General features: G+C 44.3%; 1 long non-coding RNA gene across 2 annotated transcripts in view; it reads right to left on the reverse strand.

The window, feature by feature from the left end:
* The window catches only part of LOC128061375 (uncharacterized), a 71,121-nt gene extending 56,048 nt beyond the window's left edge, over positions 1 to 15,073 (reverse strand). Inside the window, exons 1-5 of one of the 2 annotated variants that reach the window (XR_008200731.1) lie at positions 14,909 to 15,073; positions 12,658 to 13,283; positions 9,630 to 9,732; positions 2,827 to 2,977; positions 1,131 to 1,289 (exon numbers count right to left, since the gene is read on the reverse strand). This is a non-coding gene — a long non-coding RNA (uncharacterized LOC128061375). Of the gene's footprint in view, positions 1 to 1,130; positions 1,290 to 2,732; positions 2,978 to 9,629; positions 9,733 to 12,657; positions 13,284 to 14,908 lie in introns of both variants that reach the window. The other variant, XR_008200730.1, reaches the window with a different exon arrangement.
* Between the last annotated feature and the right edge of the window lie 1,333 nt (positions 15,074 to 16,406).

A 16,406-nucleotide genomic window follows, 5' to 3' on the forward strand; every position in this document is an offset into this window, starting at 1 on the left:
TTTTGAGAGCCCAATCCCTGTCTATATGATAGCTGAAGCTGTGGTTTTGGTTAATGATGCCCAAGAACTATGAATAAAGTGAGAAAAGGAGAAGGCTGAGGACTCCTGAGGACTCCTTTTCATTTCAGAAGTCAGCCACAGGATTTCCTTGGTGGTCCAGTGTCTAAGACTCTGTACTCTCCCAACCTGGGCAGGGGCCCAGGTTCAGTCCCTGGTCAGGAAGCTAGATTCCACACGGCACAACTAAAGAAACCACATGACTTAGATCGAAGATCCTCTCTGCCTAAACGAAGACCCAATGCAGCCAAATAAATAAGGAAATTTTTTTTTTTTCAGTCAACCAAATTAGGTAAAAAAGATTAAAAGATGAGTAGGTGGAAATGGAGAAGGAGAACCAATGAGAAGATGTGTCGCGAAAAACTAAAGGAAGGCAGAATCTCAGGAGATGTCAATACTCCACAGATGCGAGTAGATGCAGATTTGGCAAAAAGGAGGTCTTTGGGAAATTTAGTGGAAACAACTTCAGCAAATATCAGAGGGATGGAGTGGTTGATATTGCAGATTACTAGGGAAAAGGGAAAAACTAGACAGCATATTAAAAAGCAAAGACATTACTTGGCTGACAAAGGTTCATCTAGCCAAAGCTTTGGTTTTTCCAGTAGTCATGTACAGATGTGAGTTTTGGACCATAAAGAAGGGTGAGCCCTGAAAAATTGATGCTTTCGAATTGTGTTGCTGGAGAAGACTCTTGAGAGTCCCTTGGACTGCATGGAAATCAAACCAGTCAATCCTAAAGGAAATCAACCCTGAATATTCATTGGAAGGATTGATGCTGAAGCTGAAACTCTAACACTTTGGCCACCTGATGCACAGAGCCGACTCATTGGAAAAGACCCTGATGCTGGGAAAGATTAAAAGCGAAAGGAGAAGAGAACAGCAGCGGATGAGATAGTTAGATAGAATCACCAACTCAATAGACATGAGTTTGAGCAAACTCTGGGATATAGTGTAGGACAGGGAAGCCTGACATGCTGCAGTACATGGCGTTGCAAAGAGTAGGACACAACTAAGCGACTGAACAACAGCAACGGGGAGAAGGGATAAAAGGAAGATGTGGAAGATCCACCTACCTGATCATTCAGATGAAGCATTTTATTACTTTCTTAAAGGTCTTAAGGTAGTATTTGTGATTTCTTCAAGAACAGTCAACAACTCCAGAAGTCCTATCATAGTGCTGGCAAAGGCCTAACACACAGTAGGCACTCGTTATTTGTGGAGTGAATTAATAACTGGAATTGAAAGAAAGTAAAGACAAAGTTGTTTTAGTCTAACTCCATCTTGCCTGGGGCCTTTTTCAGCTTTTTTCTTCCAAAACAAGGCAGTTCCTGGCTCTATCTCATTCTTTCCCACCTTCTCCCTTGGCTGCAGACTTCAAAGCTTTTTTAACTTTCCATACTTCAGTAAATGTTGTTGCATTGAATTGTTACACAGACACCCCAGGATTAATCAGATGAACCTAGCCAATCAGTTAGCTAAGAGTTTTTACTCCTCCCTAGCTTGAAATTTTAATCCTCTTTTGTCTCCAGAAGCCCTTGAAAGGAGAGCTGGAAAAAAATCACTAGGGCTTTTGCTATGCCTATAATTATTTCCCTTCCCCCATGCCACTGTGACTCTCCAAATTCTGCAACTCCCCCCACCATAGAAGCAGAAGGATGTATTTTTGAGGTGGGCCAATGAACTTTTATGCAGAGTACATCATGCAAAATGCTGGGCTGGATGAAGCACAAGCTGGAATCAAGATTGCAGGGAGAAATATAAATAACCTCAGATACACAGGTGATACCACCCTTATGGCAGAAAGTGAAGAAGAACTAAAGAGCCTCTTGATGAAAGTGAAAGAGGAGAGTGAAAAAGACGACTTAAAACTCAACATTCAAAAAACTAAGATCATGGCATCTGGTCCCTTCACTTCATGGCAAATAGATGGGGAAACAATGGAAACAGTGACAGGCTTTATTTTCTTGGGCTCCAAAATCACTGCAGATGGTGACTGCAGCCATGAATTAATTTCAGCCATGAAATTAATTGCTCCTTGAAAAATTGCTCCTTGGGAAAAAGGCTATGGCCAACCTAGGCAGCATATTAAAAGGCAGAGACATTACTTTGCAACAAGGTCCATCTAGTCAAGTCTATGGTTTTTTCTATAGTCATGTATGGATGTGAGAGTTGGACTATAAGGAAAGCTGAGCACTGAAGAATCAATGCTTTTGAACTGTGGTGTTGGAGAAGACTCTTTAGAGTCCCTTGGACTGCAAGGAGTTCAAACCAGTCAATCCTAAAGGAAACCAGTCCTGAATATTCATTGGAAGGACTGCTGCTGACGCTGAAGCTCCAATACTTTGGCCATCTGATGTGAAGAACTGACTTATTGGGAAAAATCTAATGCTGGGAAAGATAGAAGGCAGGAGGAAAAGGGGACGACAGAGGATGAGATGGTTGGATGGCATCACCAACTCGATGGACATGAGTCTGAGCAAACTGGTAGATGGTGAAGGACAGGAAAGCCTGGTGTGCTACAGTCTATGAGGTTGCAAAGAGTTGGACACAACTGAGAGACTGAACTGAACTGAATGAATGAGGAGACTTCTCTGCCAGGCCCTTGGTTTGCACGGCAGAAGAGCGTGCCCCGGGACTCGCTGAGACCAGGTTTCAGTGACCTTCTACCTTGTTACCTTAATTTATTGCTTCATCAAGGTGATCCTGGGAGAATTGCTTGTGTCACCTCCTAGGCTTAAGGGAAGATCTCTGGCTGCTGAAGCCACTCACCCCATCTAGCCACCATCCTGGGTTACCCTCTTGCTCCCCAATCCCAGTTTGCCTTCCTTGGCTTGCTGCTGGGGCCTAAAATGGCTCAGGAGATTTCTTCTGTTGATGGTGGTGGTGTTGGTGTTGAGCTTTGTTTTGGCTTTCTCCTAATCTGGAACAGATGGAATGAGGAAAATGAAAAACATTTGACTTATCTTTGGTAAACTTCAAAGACAGAGTAGAAGCAAATAAACAACCATTCAGTAAACAAGAATGTAATGAACATTGAGAAATGCTTTGAAGATCCAAATTAGTCCTGGCCAATAGAAATATAATGTGAGTCATGAATGCTATGAAAAAAATTTTAGTTGCCGCATTAAAAAAATTTTTTTTAATAGCTATGTTAATGTTTATAAAATGTTATTTTTATAACATGTTATTTAACCTAGTATAGGTGGCACTAGTGGTAAAGAACCTGCCTGCCAATACAGGAGATATAAGAGACACAGGTTCAGTCCCTGGGTCGGAAAGATCCCCTGGAAGAGGGCACAGCAATCCACTCCAGTATTCTTGCCTGAAGAATCCCATGGACAGAGAAGCCTGACAGGCTACAGTCCGGGGTCACACAGAGTCGGACACGACTCACTTGACTTAGCAGCAGCCATGGTGGCTCAGTAGGTAAAAAAAATCTGGCTGCAGTGCACATAGAGAATTAACTAGAAATTAGCAAGACTGGACTTCCCAGGCTCTCCAGTGGTTAAGACTCTATGCTTCCAATGCAGGGGGCACAGATTCAGTCTCTGGTCAGGAAAGTAAGATCCCACATGCTACCCAGTGCAGCCAAAATAATTTTTAAAATTCTCTAAAAATTGAGAAATTAGCAAGAGAGCTTCACAAAAACTAGTTGGAGGAGGTAATCTGGTTGACTTGGTGAGAGACAGCAGAGGCTGAGCTAGGGTGATGGCAGTGAGGGTTAACAGAGAGAAGTGACTTCAGGACAAACTTTGAAGGTGGGACTGCCTGAGTTGCTAATAGACTGGTGATGAGCGGTGAGAAGGAAAGAAAAATCAAGAATGTCTCCTTTGACTGTCTTGAGCACATGACTTCCTTCCCCTACACATCCCCAAAATTTCCCAACTCTATAAGACTTCAGCCAGAAAACCAGCTTCCCTGGGTGTTGAACAGGAACTTGTCTCCAGAGCTTCAAGCCAGCACATGCGTCCTGCTTCTCTGTCGTACTGAGCTCTTCACTCCTGAAATCTTCCAGGAATCCCCGAGTTCCCATGTCTGGACTGCCTTCCTGAGTGGAGTGTGTCTATGCACTGGGACCAGTGAGGTGCTGAGAAGGCAGCTCCATTCAGGTCACTTAGTACTGAACAGGTGAACTAGCCTAAACTGGCATGTGAACTTATCCTACCAATTGGAGAAAAGGTAGAGATTTCTTCTAGGGGTGAATGTCAACCAACAATGCATTCAAAATAAGGAGTCAGAAAGGCAAGCCTATGAGTGCCGCTGTGAGGAACAGCTGTAATAACAAAAGGTGCTGGTCTAGCTTAAGACATAAATAAGATCCTAAGGAAAGAATTTCCTAACAGCACTTCCTTATTTACTCCAGGCAAATGTTGAGCCTTAGTACACTTGATAGGGAATTCACAGAAGCACAGAAGCATTTAAATCATGTTGTGGCTTGAAAACTAAGGGAGGGTGTTGCTGTGTGTGTGTGTGTGGGCGGGGGGGGGGGGGGGGGTGGTCAAGGGGATGAGGGGTGTTTACAGCAAGCTGACAAAATAGACAGAACACACAGAAAGAGGGCAAGCTGGATGACAGCAAATGCCTGAGCCCTGCCCTTGTTCCCTGCCACCTGGGGCAAGACTAGCAGGAGGCATGTCAAGGAGCAGCTACACCAAAAGCAAACTAGTAGCATTTGTGCTGCCCAGAAATAAGTACCCCCAACAGATGGCATTTCCCAGGAGAAATGAATTGGAGGCATAATGGATAATGAGCCTGACCTTAAATCCTGGAATTGGCTGAGTCACAATAGCAATGAAAAAGAGAGTCCCTGTTCAGTTTATCTTTCAGGCTCCCCCTCCTCCAGCCTATAGTCCACACACATACAAACCTTTCAGGATCTCCCTGCCACCCTACCCCACCACCACACACACGCACACACACACACACATGCACACGCACACACACACACACCCCAGTCCAAGAACCAGTGCTGCATGGATTTAAGAGATGGAGGACACAGTACATAATTATTTCAGTCTGCTCCATGACACCTTCTTAGCAATGGGCATAAATCCTAGGCCTGGTTCTCCAGAAATAGCCAGTAGCTCCTTGGGCAGGAAGCCTGACTTTCTCTCTAGTTCAGGTATATTTTCTTTTCTGACACTCTCTCGTGCTTTCACTAGAGGATTAAGGAGGGTGATTTCCAAGGCTAGTAATACCATGACTTGATGCCCATACCCAGAGAGACTCTCAGGAAGAGGGACTGTCACTTCTCCACCAGATCCAAGATATGAATGGATGGCAGGGAGACATGGAGTGGAGAATGGAGATGGGAAGAAAGCTAAAGGAAGAGAGAAGCCATCAATGGAGTTCAAACCAATTCTCACCCTTTTTGGACAACCAGCAGGATTTCCCATCCTGACCTGGTAACTTGAATTGTACATCATTAATCTTTTCGTACTCACCCTCCAAGTGATGGATATCCATGCCCTTCCCCAACCTCTTTTTAAATTTTCATTTACTTGTGTTTTCAAACTGTAACAACCATGCACTTCACTTTCATTGAGAGTCTGTTTTTCTTTAAAACAGAACTGGCCTTTCAGTTGGTGGTGTGACGCTGTCCCTAGAATTAGTAAGGACTAAACATTCTAATCAACTGAGCCGCACTGCATTCTGATAATAATTGTGTGCACATGCGTGTGTAATCTCAGCAAGGCCTTTGGATCTAATCTAGTGCCTGGAGAGCAGAAACTCAGAAATCAGGTGTCCTAGAGTCAGACTGCAGCTTTGCCATTGAGTTATGTCACTTTCAACAGGTGATTCCTTCTTTCTTCTGCCAACCCCCAAAGCTGAATTTAGGGAAACACCAAATCAAAAATAGCAACAATTCTATGAGTTTGTCGGGGATTGGAAATGGAGGCAGGGCAGGGGATGGGGGTGGGGTGGGAACTGAGGCACTTGCAAATTTTTTTTCTTTTTGGCTACACTGCACAGCACGAGGAATTTCCCTGACCAGGATAGCACCCGTGCCACCTGCAGCGGAAACCCAAAGTCTTAACCACTGGAGCACCAGGGAAGTCCAGCTCACTTGCATTATTAAACCATAGAGGTGCACCTATGAAAAACCCACTCAGCAGTTGCACAAAAAGGCTGATCTGAGATAAAAAATTCTGAACAATATCCTTATTATGAGAATCCACAAATTTTAAACATTCACCCATGCTTCTTGGTGGTTTGTCTTTCTGGGGCTTTCAGATCATTTGGTGTTGCACAAGCAGCAGTTGTAATCAACAGGGAGATTCTGCAAGGGGAAAGTGAATTGCTGATCCTGGCCAAACAGACTTGCCTTTCATTTCTAGAGATCTGGAATTATGCTGCCTCCCTCGGGGGCAGAGAGGACTGAAGGGTTAATCTAATTGGCCTGACTGCACAAGACAACCCTGTTTACATGGAACAGGGTCAGGAGACTTAGGGACTTAACTACATACCTTCAAATTGCAACTGAGAAGTTAAACTGAGTCTGTTTCCACTGGGGTTTGGCTTTCTTAGCAGAGGAAAACTGCATATTTGAGTCCAGAGAGGAAGGCAAGGTCTAGCTGGACCAGTAGTTCTGAACCTATCTGATGGTATTTCATGTTATTATTTGCTTATTATTTATCATTTGCCCTTCTTACTAGAATGCAGGTGCCGTGAGGTGGGGCTCACGTCTATTGTTCAGTTCAGTTCAGTCACTCAGTCGTGTCCGACTCTCTGTGACCCCATGAATCGCAGCATGCCAGGCCTCCCTGTCCATCACCATCTCCCGGAGTTCACTCAGACTCATGTCCATCGAGTCCGTGATGCCATCCAGCCATCTCATCCTGGGTCGTCCCCTTCGCCTCCTGCCCCCAATCATTCCCAGCATCAGAGTCTTTTCCAAAGAGTCAACTCTTCGCATGAGGTGGCCAAAGTACTAGAGCTTCAGCTTTAGCATCATTCCTTCCAAAGAAATCCCAGGGTTGATCTCCTTCAGAATGGACTGGTTGGATCTCCTTGCAGTCCAAGGGACCCTCAAGAGTCTTCTCCAACACCACAGTTCAAACGCATCAATTCTTCAGCGCTCAGCCTTCTTCACAGTCCAACTCTCACATCCATACATGACCACAGGAAAAACTATAGCCTTGACTAGACGGACCTTAGTTGGCAAAGTAATGTCTCTGCTTTTGAATATACTGTCTAGGTTGGTCATAACTTTTCTTCCAAGGAGCAAGCATCTTTTAATTTCATGGCTGCAGTCACTATCTGCAGTGATTTTGGAGCCCCAAAAAATAAAGTCTGACACTGTTTCCCCATCTATTTCCCATGAAGTGATGGGACCAGATGCCATGATCTTCGTTTTCTGAATGTTGAGCTTTAAGCCAACTTTTTCACTCTCCTCTTTCACTTTCATCAAGAGGCTTTTTAGCTCCTCTTCACTTTCTGCCATAAGGGTGGTGTCATCTCCATATCTGAGGTTATTGGTATTTCTCCTGGCAATCTTGATTCCAGCTTGTGTTTCTTCCAGTCCAGCGTTTCTCATGATGTACTCTGCATAGAAGTTAAATAAGCAGGGTGACAACATACAGCCTTGACACACTCCTTTTCCTATTTGGAACCAGTCTGTTGTTCCATGTCCAGTTCTAACTGTTGGTTCCTGACCTGCATACAGATTTCTCAAGAGGCAGGTCAGGTGGTCTGGTATTCCCATCTCTTTCAGAATTTTCCACAGTTTATTGTGATCCACACAGTCAAAGGCTTTGGCATAGTCAATAAAGCAATATTCTCTGGGCCTATTAGGATATCTCACACACAGTAGGCACTTGAAAAACACTTGCTGAATGAGTGATAAATGAATGCATTACTTGGCCTTTTTTAAGGTCTTGGATTCCTTTTTTAAAGTTGGATGAAAGTTACAATAACTCTCTCCATTTAAAAAATTGTATATATGTGTGGGGGGGGCGGAGGGGGGGGGGGCTTCCCAGGTGGCTCTAATGGTAAAGAACCCACCTGCCAGTGCAGAAGATGTAAGAGACTAGGGTTTGATCCCTGAGTCGGTAAGATCCCCTGGAGGAGGACATGGCAATCTACTCCAGTATCTTCCTTGGAAAATCTCATGGACAGAGGAGCCTGGTAGGCTACAGTCCATGCCGTCGCAGAGTCGGACATGAATGGAGTGACTTGGCATGGTGCATATATATATATATCCCAGTGCAGAATTCTAGCCTCCAAATGATCACATAAACAAAAGCTCTTTTGTCACTACATTCTCCAGAGGAGCAGTTCTGAAGAGGACCAGGATTAGGACTGGGGTCTCCTGACTCCTGGACTACAATGTCTGAACTTGGTCCTCAGATGGTCCAAGGATTCTGGGTCACCTTTGGATATACACCCAATAAAAACAGACCCTTGGTGATGGGGAAAAAAATAATCCTGAATTTATGACTCTGAAAACTGGAGTTGAAACCCAGCTCTTGCCCCTTACTGGCTATAGTATCGTAGCCAGGTAACAGACCTCTCTGGGCCTTGGTTTTCTCATGTGAATTAAGTGGTGCAGCCTAGGCCCAACATTCCATAATATGGGAGTGTGCAGAGTCACTAAGTCATGTCTGACTCTCTGCCACCCCATGGACTGTAGCCCACCAGGCTACTCTGTCCATGGGATTTCCCAGGCAAGAATACTGGAGGGGGTTGCCATTTCCTTCTCCAGAGAATCTTCTTGACCCAGGGATTGAACCTGTGTCTCCCTCATTGGAAGGTGGGTTCTTTACTGCTAAGCTACCAGGGAAGCCCATTCCATAATAGTAACTTGTGAATCAGGCAAGTGAAGCAGCTAGCAGACTTTCTTTGTAGTTCAAGCCATCTGTCTCATGGCAGAGCTCCCTCACTCTGAAAAGACAGAACAATTTATGCTGAAGCAGGAGAGATTTTAAGTAAGACATTGGGAAGAACTCTGAACTATAGAGACTGTGAGACACTGAGTCGGGCACCTGGGTGGAATCTCCCTCTGAAGGCACTTCGGAATAATGGCTGACACTCAGCTCTCCAATGATCTCCTCTGAGTAATGCATGGAAAGGAGTCATGAGGTCAGATTGTCTCCAAAATCCACTCAATCTCTTGATTCTAAGAAGAACCCTAGGCTTACCTTTGCCACAAATAAGATCTTAAGTGCAAAATTCCTGGTAATCTGTTCTAATTCTTCGGAACAGGATATTGGTTGTCTTGAGATGTTTTTCTTCTGGTTGGTTCTTAAAGAAGCCTGGTAGAAGGCATCATGGGTTGAGGCCCTACCTGGTGGTCCTTTCCACTTCCTGTCTTGTTTAACCCTGGAATAACCCTGCAAGGCATGTTTTTATAGATAAAAAAACTGAGACTCAGAGGAAGAAAGCAACTCTCTGTTACATAGCTAGGAAACAGGTCTGTGTGGCTTGGAAATACTTTCTCCAACACTGGGCTGCCAGTGGGGAGGAGCTAAGTGCTGGTGGAGCAACAGCAGTGTTTCCAGGCCTTTAGGCAGTGCCGTGTGCAAAGCACAGTCCCTCGTTCTGCTCACAGAGGGCTAATGTGCACTCTGTACCTGGAGTCTTCTCTGTTTGGTCTTCCCCTGAGTTCCTATCTCCAAGTCTCTTCCATAAAACAATGGACTTTTAGACCCCAGCACATAGTTGGAGTGCAAAACTCTGAAAAAAAGAAGAGGAGGAGAAAATGAATTTGTGAAAAGATGCTCAGCCTCATTAGAAATCAGGGAAATGGAAATTGAAATCACAGTGAGAGGGCACTTCACACCCACTACAAAGGCAAAACTTAAAAGTTTGACAATATCCCATGTGCAGTGAGGTTACTAAACACAGGGAATCAGTGTACCAGTGTGGAAGAATAATTGTTATACCACTATGTCGGGAAACAATTGGCCCTATCTTAAAATACTGAACAGGCCTTATAACCATCAGTGATTGTTAAGTAGGATGGTTACATATATTCTTCTGTAACCATTTAATAATGAAATTGAAAGTGAAGTCGCTCAGTCATGTCCGACTCTTTGCGACCCCGTGGACTGTAGCCTACCAGGCTCCTCTGTCCATGGGATTTTCCACGCAATAGTACTGGAGTGGATTGCCATTTCCTTCTCCAGGGGATCTTCCTGACCCAGGGATCAAACCCAGGTCTCCTGCATTGTAGACAGACGTTTTACCATCTGAGCCACCAGGGAATTCCCCATTTAATAATAAAAACATTTAAAAATTAATAAATTCATCTATGATGTACATAGACAGGGCTTCCCTGGTGGCTCAATGGTAAAGAATCTATCTCCCAACATAGGAGACACGGGTTCGATCCCTGGGTTGGGGAGATCCCCGGAGGAGGGCATGGCAACCCTCTCCAGTATTCTTGCCTGGAGAATCCCATGAACAGAGGAGCCTGGTGGGCTGCAGTCCATGGGGTCACAAAAGACTCAGACCCTACTTAGCAATTAAATAACAACAAAAACATAGATACCAAGAGACTATAGGACTGAAGGGCTTTATAGAAGTCTTGGATGAAGAGGTTCCCAGTAGAAGGGGGTCAGCCATGGAAGAGAGCAGCATGAAGTGGCCCACAGAGAGACTAAACTCACCAACTTTCTCATTCATTATGAATATGGAGGCCAGATAAGACACAGGATGCCCAGTAAAGTTGAATTTCAAATAAACAAAGAATAGTCTTTTAGTGTGAAGTCTGTTCCATTGTAATATTTGGGAAACACTTATACTAAAAATATGCAAACTAAAAAATTCTCTATCAGAAATTCAAATTTATCATTCTATGTTTTTATTTACTAAATCTGGCAACCCTAATAATGAACCTCTTATTACTTGTAAGGGAAGTGTCTTTTGACCCATCAATCAAAACCAATTTTTCAGCGTATAAAGAGAATCATTTCATAGCAGTGAGACTTCCTTGCCAATGGGGAGTCTAATAGGACTGTTAAGAGTTTGAAGGGTAAAATCAGGCAAACTTGGTTCTGGGCTCTAGCTCGGCCACTTGCTAGATCTAGAGTAAGTTATTCACTCTTTCTATGTTTTGACCTCTTGATCTGTATAAGAAAGTACCTGCCTTATTAGGGCTGGTGTGAGTACTGAATGGGGTAGGATACATTGCATATCCTCAACACGGTGCCAGATACAACATTATGCGCCTTCAACTATGTTCCTTTAAAACTCTATACAAGAACAGATCGATAGCATCTTGGTGGCCAAGACATCATTCTCATTTCTGAGATATTTAGGACAAAATCAGAGACAGGAGTTTTCCCACTCTTCCCCGCCTTCCACCAGCTGACTCATTGTCTGAGAACTATAAGACAGGAGAAAGGACTAGATGACCTCCAGAGTCCTCCCAGCCCTAGCATTTGGTGGCCTGTATGTTCTTAGCAATCTTAGCATCCTTTCCTGATGGCCCCCTTCTTTGTGGCTGTAACTGAGGAGCATGTCAAGTTGTGTTGTATCCAATGTGAGTCAGTTCCATCGTAGAAATTCATTTTGAGGCTGGTAATACCCCTACTCTTTGAAATGCACTTTTCCCATGCTTTTTAATTCTTGCTCATACATCACGTTATTACTTCAGATTCAGAGAAAAGAACATTCATGATTAGATTAGGTCTTGGCCGAGATTTTTCGAGACCCCCACCACCCACCTCTGTCACCTGCAAAACTGTCTCTTCCCCTTTCCCTGCTCTCATCATCCCTGCCCCTTCATCACTTAATCTCTATATTCTGCCTTAAAAAGGATTTTTATGACCGTAGTCACAAGTATAATTAACAATTTCTGTCACTGCATATTAACTTTAGGAATGTGGTTAACAAATAACTGGTACTTGATAATATTGCCAACCATAAAAAAGTTCATATAACAGAATATCCATCTGTCACAAAAATAAGGAATAAAGTATCTAGAACAAACACTGCCATGTTCTGTACCAGTGGTTTCAGAGCATTGAATGACATGAAACTATGAACAGGAAGAGTCCCCCTTGAAGGAGGATTCAGCTCGGTAGGGTTGTTTTAGCTACAGAACTCGAATTGCATGGTGGCCATCCTTTGTAGGAGACTACTTTTCACAGCATGGCTGAGAGGCCTAGCATTTAAACTCAGCCATCACCTCATTAAAGATGGGGTTACACAAGGGTTCAGATGATGTAAGAGTTCTGGTGGGTTTCCCTGAGCTTGGGGTATTCCACACCTTGCTCTGTGTCCCTCTTACTCCATCATAGACATCTTAAACATTGTGATTTTGGCAAACTTACTTTGGCTGAGTGCTTAGAAATGCATCACGCATGTTTTCAATATCTTTGGTTTTTAGGATAAGGAGCCTTTCTTTGCAGGCTGGTTATCTCATTCTTGGCTTCCCTGGTGGCTCAGTGGTAAAGAACCTACCTGCCAGTGCAGGAGACGTGAATTTGATCCCTGGGTTGGGAAGGTCCCCTGGAGAAGGAAATGGAAACCTACTCCAGTATTCTTGCCTGGGAAATCCCATGGCCATAGGAGCCTGTTGGGCTACAGACTGTGGGTTCACGAGAGTCTGAACAACTGAACAACACCAACAACAACAACACTTCTCTCTCTTACCTCAACCACCCTGTCCACCCAAGCTGACCAAGTCTCAGCACGATCCAGGGGATGCTCTAGCTCAGAGGTTCCAAAAGTGTCACGTCACCCCTGCTTCAGAGAGAGCTGCAGCGAAACTCACGACATTGCCCAACACGCTCTGCCCACCCTGCTTCCAGCCTGGAGCAGAGAAAGCGGCAGTGCTGTGATGAAGAGTCCTGTGCAAGAGAGCAACCTTTGGGTCCATCTTCTTTGAGAAGATGAGTCAGGACAATCCCTGAGGTCCCTCCTTATTTTGACATTCTAGGCTTCCACTCCGTCATAGAAGGGGAAGCTCTCCCCTTACTCCCAGATGCAGAGTCTTCTCTTTTTTTAATTATTTATTTGTCTATGTGGCTGTGTCAGGTCTTAGTTGCAGCACTCGAGATACTCGTTGCTGCGCACAGACTCTCCAGTTGTGGCATGCAGTCTCAGTAGATGCAGCGTGCAGGTTCAGGTGCTCCTTGGCATGTGGGATCTTAGGTCCCCAGCCCACGATCGAACCCACATCCCCTGCATTGCAAGATGGATCCAGATGCAGTTTCTGCTGGCTTTCTTTTGTTACCTCTGCCAAATGAGCAATATTTTGTTATCCTTTCCTCTTTTCACTGAAAGGAAGGAAGGAAGGGAGGGAGGAGAGAGAAGGAGAGAGGGGGAGGAAAGAGAAAAGATTTTGTAAACAAAATTTTAAAAATCACAAAACAGACACTGAGAAGTATTTAAGATTTCAGAAGTATTTGATTCTGACAGTCCTTCCAAACGCAGCGTCTTTCCTCTTCCCACCATCAGTCAGAAGTGGAAAGCAGATTTTGCCGAGGGGTTTGAGGAAGGGCTTTCTCCTTGTTTCTATCACCGCAGTTGAATAAACTGTCCCCAAACTGCAGCGGTGTTAATCATTACTGGAAAATGAAGACAAAATCACTTAGCCATGGGATCTAGGCAACCAGGGGTGCAACAGTCAAATCCACTTAGTTCAAAAGGATTTCCAGAGGAAAATTCCACTTGGTGTTCCCTAGGCCAGTGCTTTCCTGGCTGCCTATCACCTATTCCCAGAGCTTCCTCCTCCTCCACCCATCCTAACTGCCTCATTAAAGAGTAGCAGTCCCCCTCCCCCCACAAAAAGAGCAGCCCCTGTGTCCCAGTGGGCAGCAATTACTGTCATACCTCAGGCCAGCTTCACATCTGGAGGGGAAGAGAACCTAAATGATCATTTCAGATACTTCCTCTTCTGCCTATCTGGGGATTGAGGTTGGAGACAGGCTAGGGTGTTTCTGTGTGTGTCTGTGTGTTTATCAGCTTGTTCTTGCATGCCTACATGAAGTTTCCATCACAAACAAAAGTCCTCCCTTTGAAGAAAGAAGGTATTCAAAAGTGGTGCTTCTCAAAATATGTGCCACAGCTCTTGTGTTATAAGCACAAATGTTCTTTGGTCCAATTTCCAAACACTGAGCTTAACAATCTTAAATTAATGGGGAGGTGGGTGGGAGGAAGGCTCAGGAGGAAGGGGATATATGGATGTACATAGCTGATTCATTTTGTTGTACAGCAGAAACTAATACAATATTGTGAAGCAATTATGTGTGACTTGCTTAGTCGTGTCTGGCTCTTTGTGACCCCATGGACTGTAGCCTGCCAGGCTCTCCTCTGTCCATGGGATTCTCCAGGCAAGCATACTGGAGTGGGTAGCCATTCCTTTCTCCAGAAAGCAATTATACTCCAATTAAAAAACAAAAATCTAAAGTTGATTTCTTGGCCACAAGACTTCTCAGACACGTTCCTGTGGATCTCTGAGAAGAGGATATGACTTTCAGCATCCTGTTGTTTCATTTGACTATGAAATGCTTTTGTCACGGCGTGACTTGATCAAACAAATATTCTTCAGAATACACTTTAAGAAAAGCTGACTTTGGAAGAAAATGAGAATTCCCTGCCCCGCACCCCCCACCCCCCACCCCCCACCCCCTGCCCTTTAACCTCTGGTTTAGATCTTTGGGGATTTTCAACATTGAAGGTAGAATTGATTAAGAACACAGATCGCTACTGCAAGTCACAGGTATGATGGATGTTTAGTTTGGGAGACTATGAACTGTTATCTCGCTGTGCTTGTTCTGGCAGCTAAGGAAAGAGATCTTTTATCCACCGTGGCTTCCTCACTGGAAAAGCAGACTTTTATCTCTGAAGCCCAGGCTCTCTGAGTAGAAAGAGACCTGAGCATTGTCTTGGAGCCCCTTACCTTTTCTATGGTATCTATGAGGTCAACGTGTCTTGACTTCTCCTCTCCTTGGACTTCTCCCCATCCCAGGCTCCTCCTGTGACTGGTCAAGAGATGCATTTTAATAGGGTCCAGATGGGGGTGTACAGTCTCAAACTATGGTCCAGCAGCATCAGCAGCACTTGGAAACCTGTGTAAGAATGGAGTATCTCTTTATATATTAACTTCCCCTCTGTTCTTTCCTCATCTTCCCATGAAAGTTAAGTTACCACTGCTCTGTACTAAGCCCCTTTTTATTATATGGAATCAAAGTCTTGGATAATGGTGACAGGCAGTGCATTTACCTTTCAACAGCCTTTCCAAAGACATGGGCTGCACATTAATAACTGTAAGAAAAGAAACACTCAGTACCATACATAATGTCTGATGAACACATAATATGTAATAACCGATGTTGCTGATGGGTTGAGATCTCAGGGTTCATTCTCTTCTGCATCTGTTTGGATGCAGACCAAGCTCCTGCCCACATATAACTAAGTACACTAACTTGAATGTAGATTAAGGAGTTCTCACCAGGAAATAAAAGTAGAATTGAGATTCTGACCATAAGTAACGGTCAGAACTATAAATGCATATCCAATGATCAGGGCTGGACATCTCTCGAGCATAGCATATCTTAAAGGAGAGCTCAGGCTTCCCAAGTGGCACTAGTGGTAAAGGACCTACCTGCCAATGCAGGAGATGCAAGGGACATGGGCTCAATCCCTGGGTTGGGAAGATCCCTTGGAGGAGAACATGGTACCCCACTCCAGTATTCTTGCCTGGAGAATCCCACGGATGGAGCAGCCTGGCAGGCTACAGACCACAGGGTCGCAAAGGTCGCAACTGAGCATGCACACAAAGGACAGCTCACAGTAGCAGTCATGAGCAAGGAGAAGTCTAGCCCGATTGTGATGCAACCCATGCCCTCCAGATTTCAGGGGAGTGGGTGACTGCACGTACAACACACAACTGAGAGCAGAGGCGAGTCCACCGTCCTTGCCCGTCAAACTGAGTGTTCAGCGAAGTGTAAATGTGAACTCCTTTACTTATTTATTTGTTTATTAACATTTTGGAGTTAGGAAACCTGGCTCCAGGTTTCTCTTTTAGTGAGTATAAATAGAAGAAGAAACTGTTTTTCTCCTCACTTAAAAGTGATTTCTAGATTGTACAGTGACGAAAGAGATAAAGAGGGATTTGGGGGGAGAAAAGAATTGAGTAACTCCTTAGAAGTGGGAATGCTGAGTCATGAAACACGCAGGCACATTTGCAACTTTGCTTGAGGTTGTCCAATTCTTTCTCCTAAGTGCTTGACCCCTTGCAGCCAACGAGAGTTTTTATTCTACTGCATCCTGGCCAACACTCACTATTGTCAGACTGTATATTTGCCGACCTGGTGGGTCTAAAATGGTCTTCCAATATGAGTTTAATTTGTTTTATCTTTGCTTATAATGAAGTTTGTTATTTAGTAACTTTTCCT

This window comes from Budorcas taxicolor, chromosome 16, assembly GCF_023091745.1.
Source record: "Budorcas taxicolor isolate Tak-1 chromosome 16, Takin1.1, whole genome shotgun sequence".
Lineage (NCBI taxonomy): Eukaryota > Metazoa > Chordata > Mammalia > Artiodactyla > Bovidae > Budorcas > Budorcas taxicolor.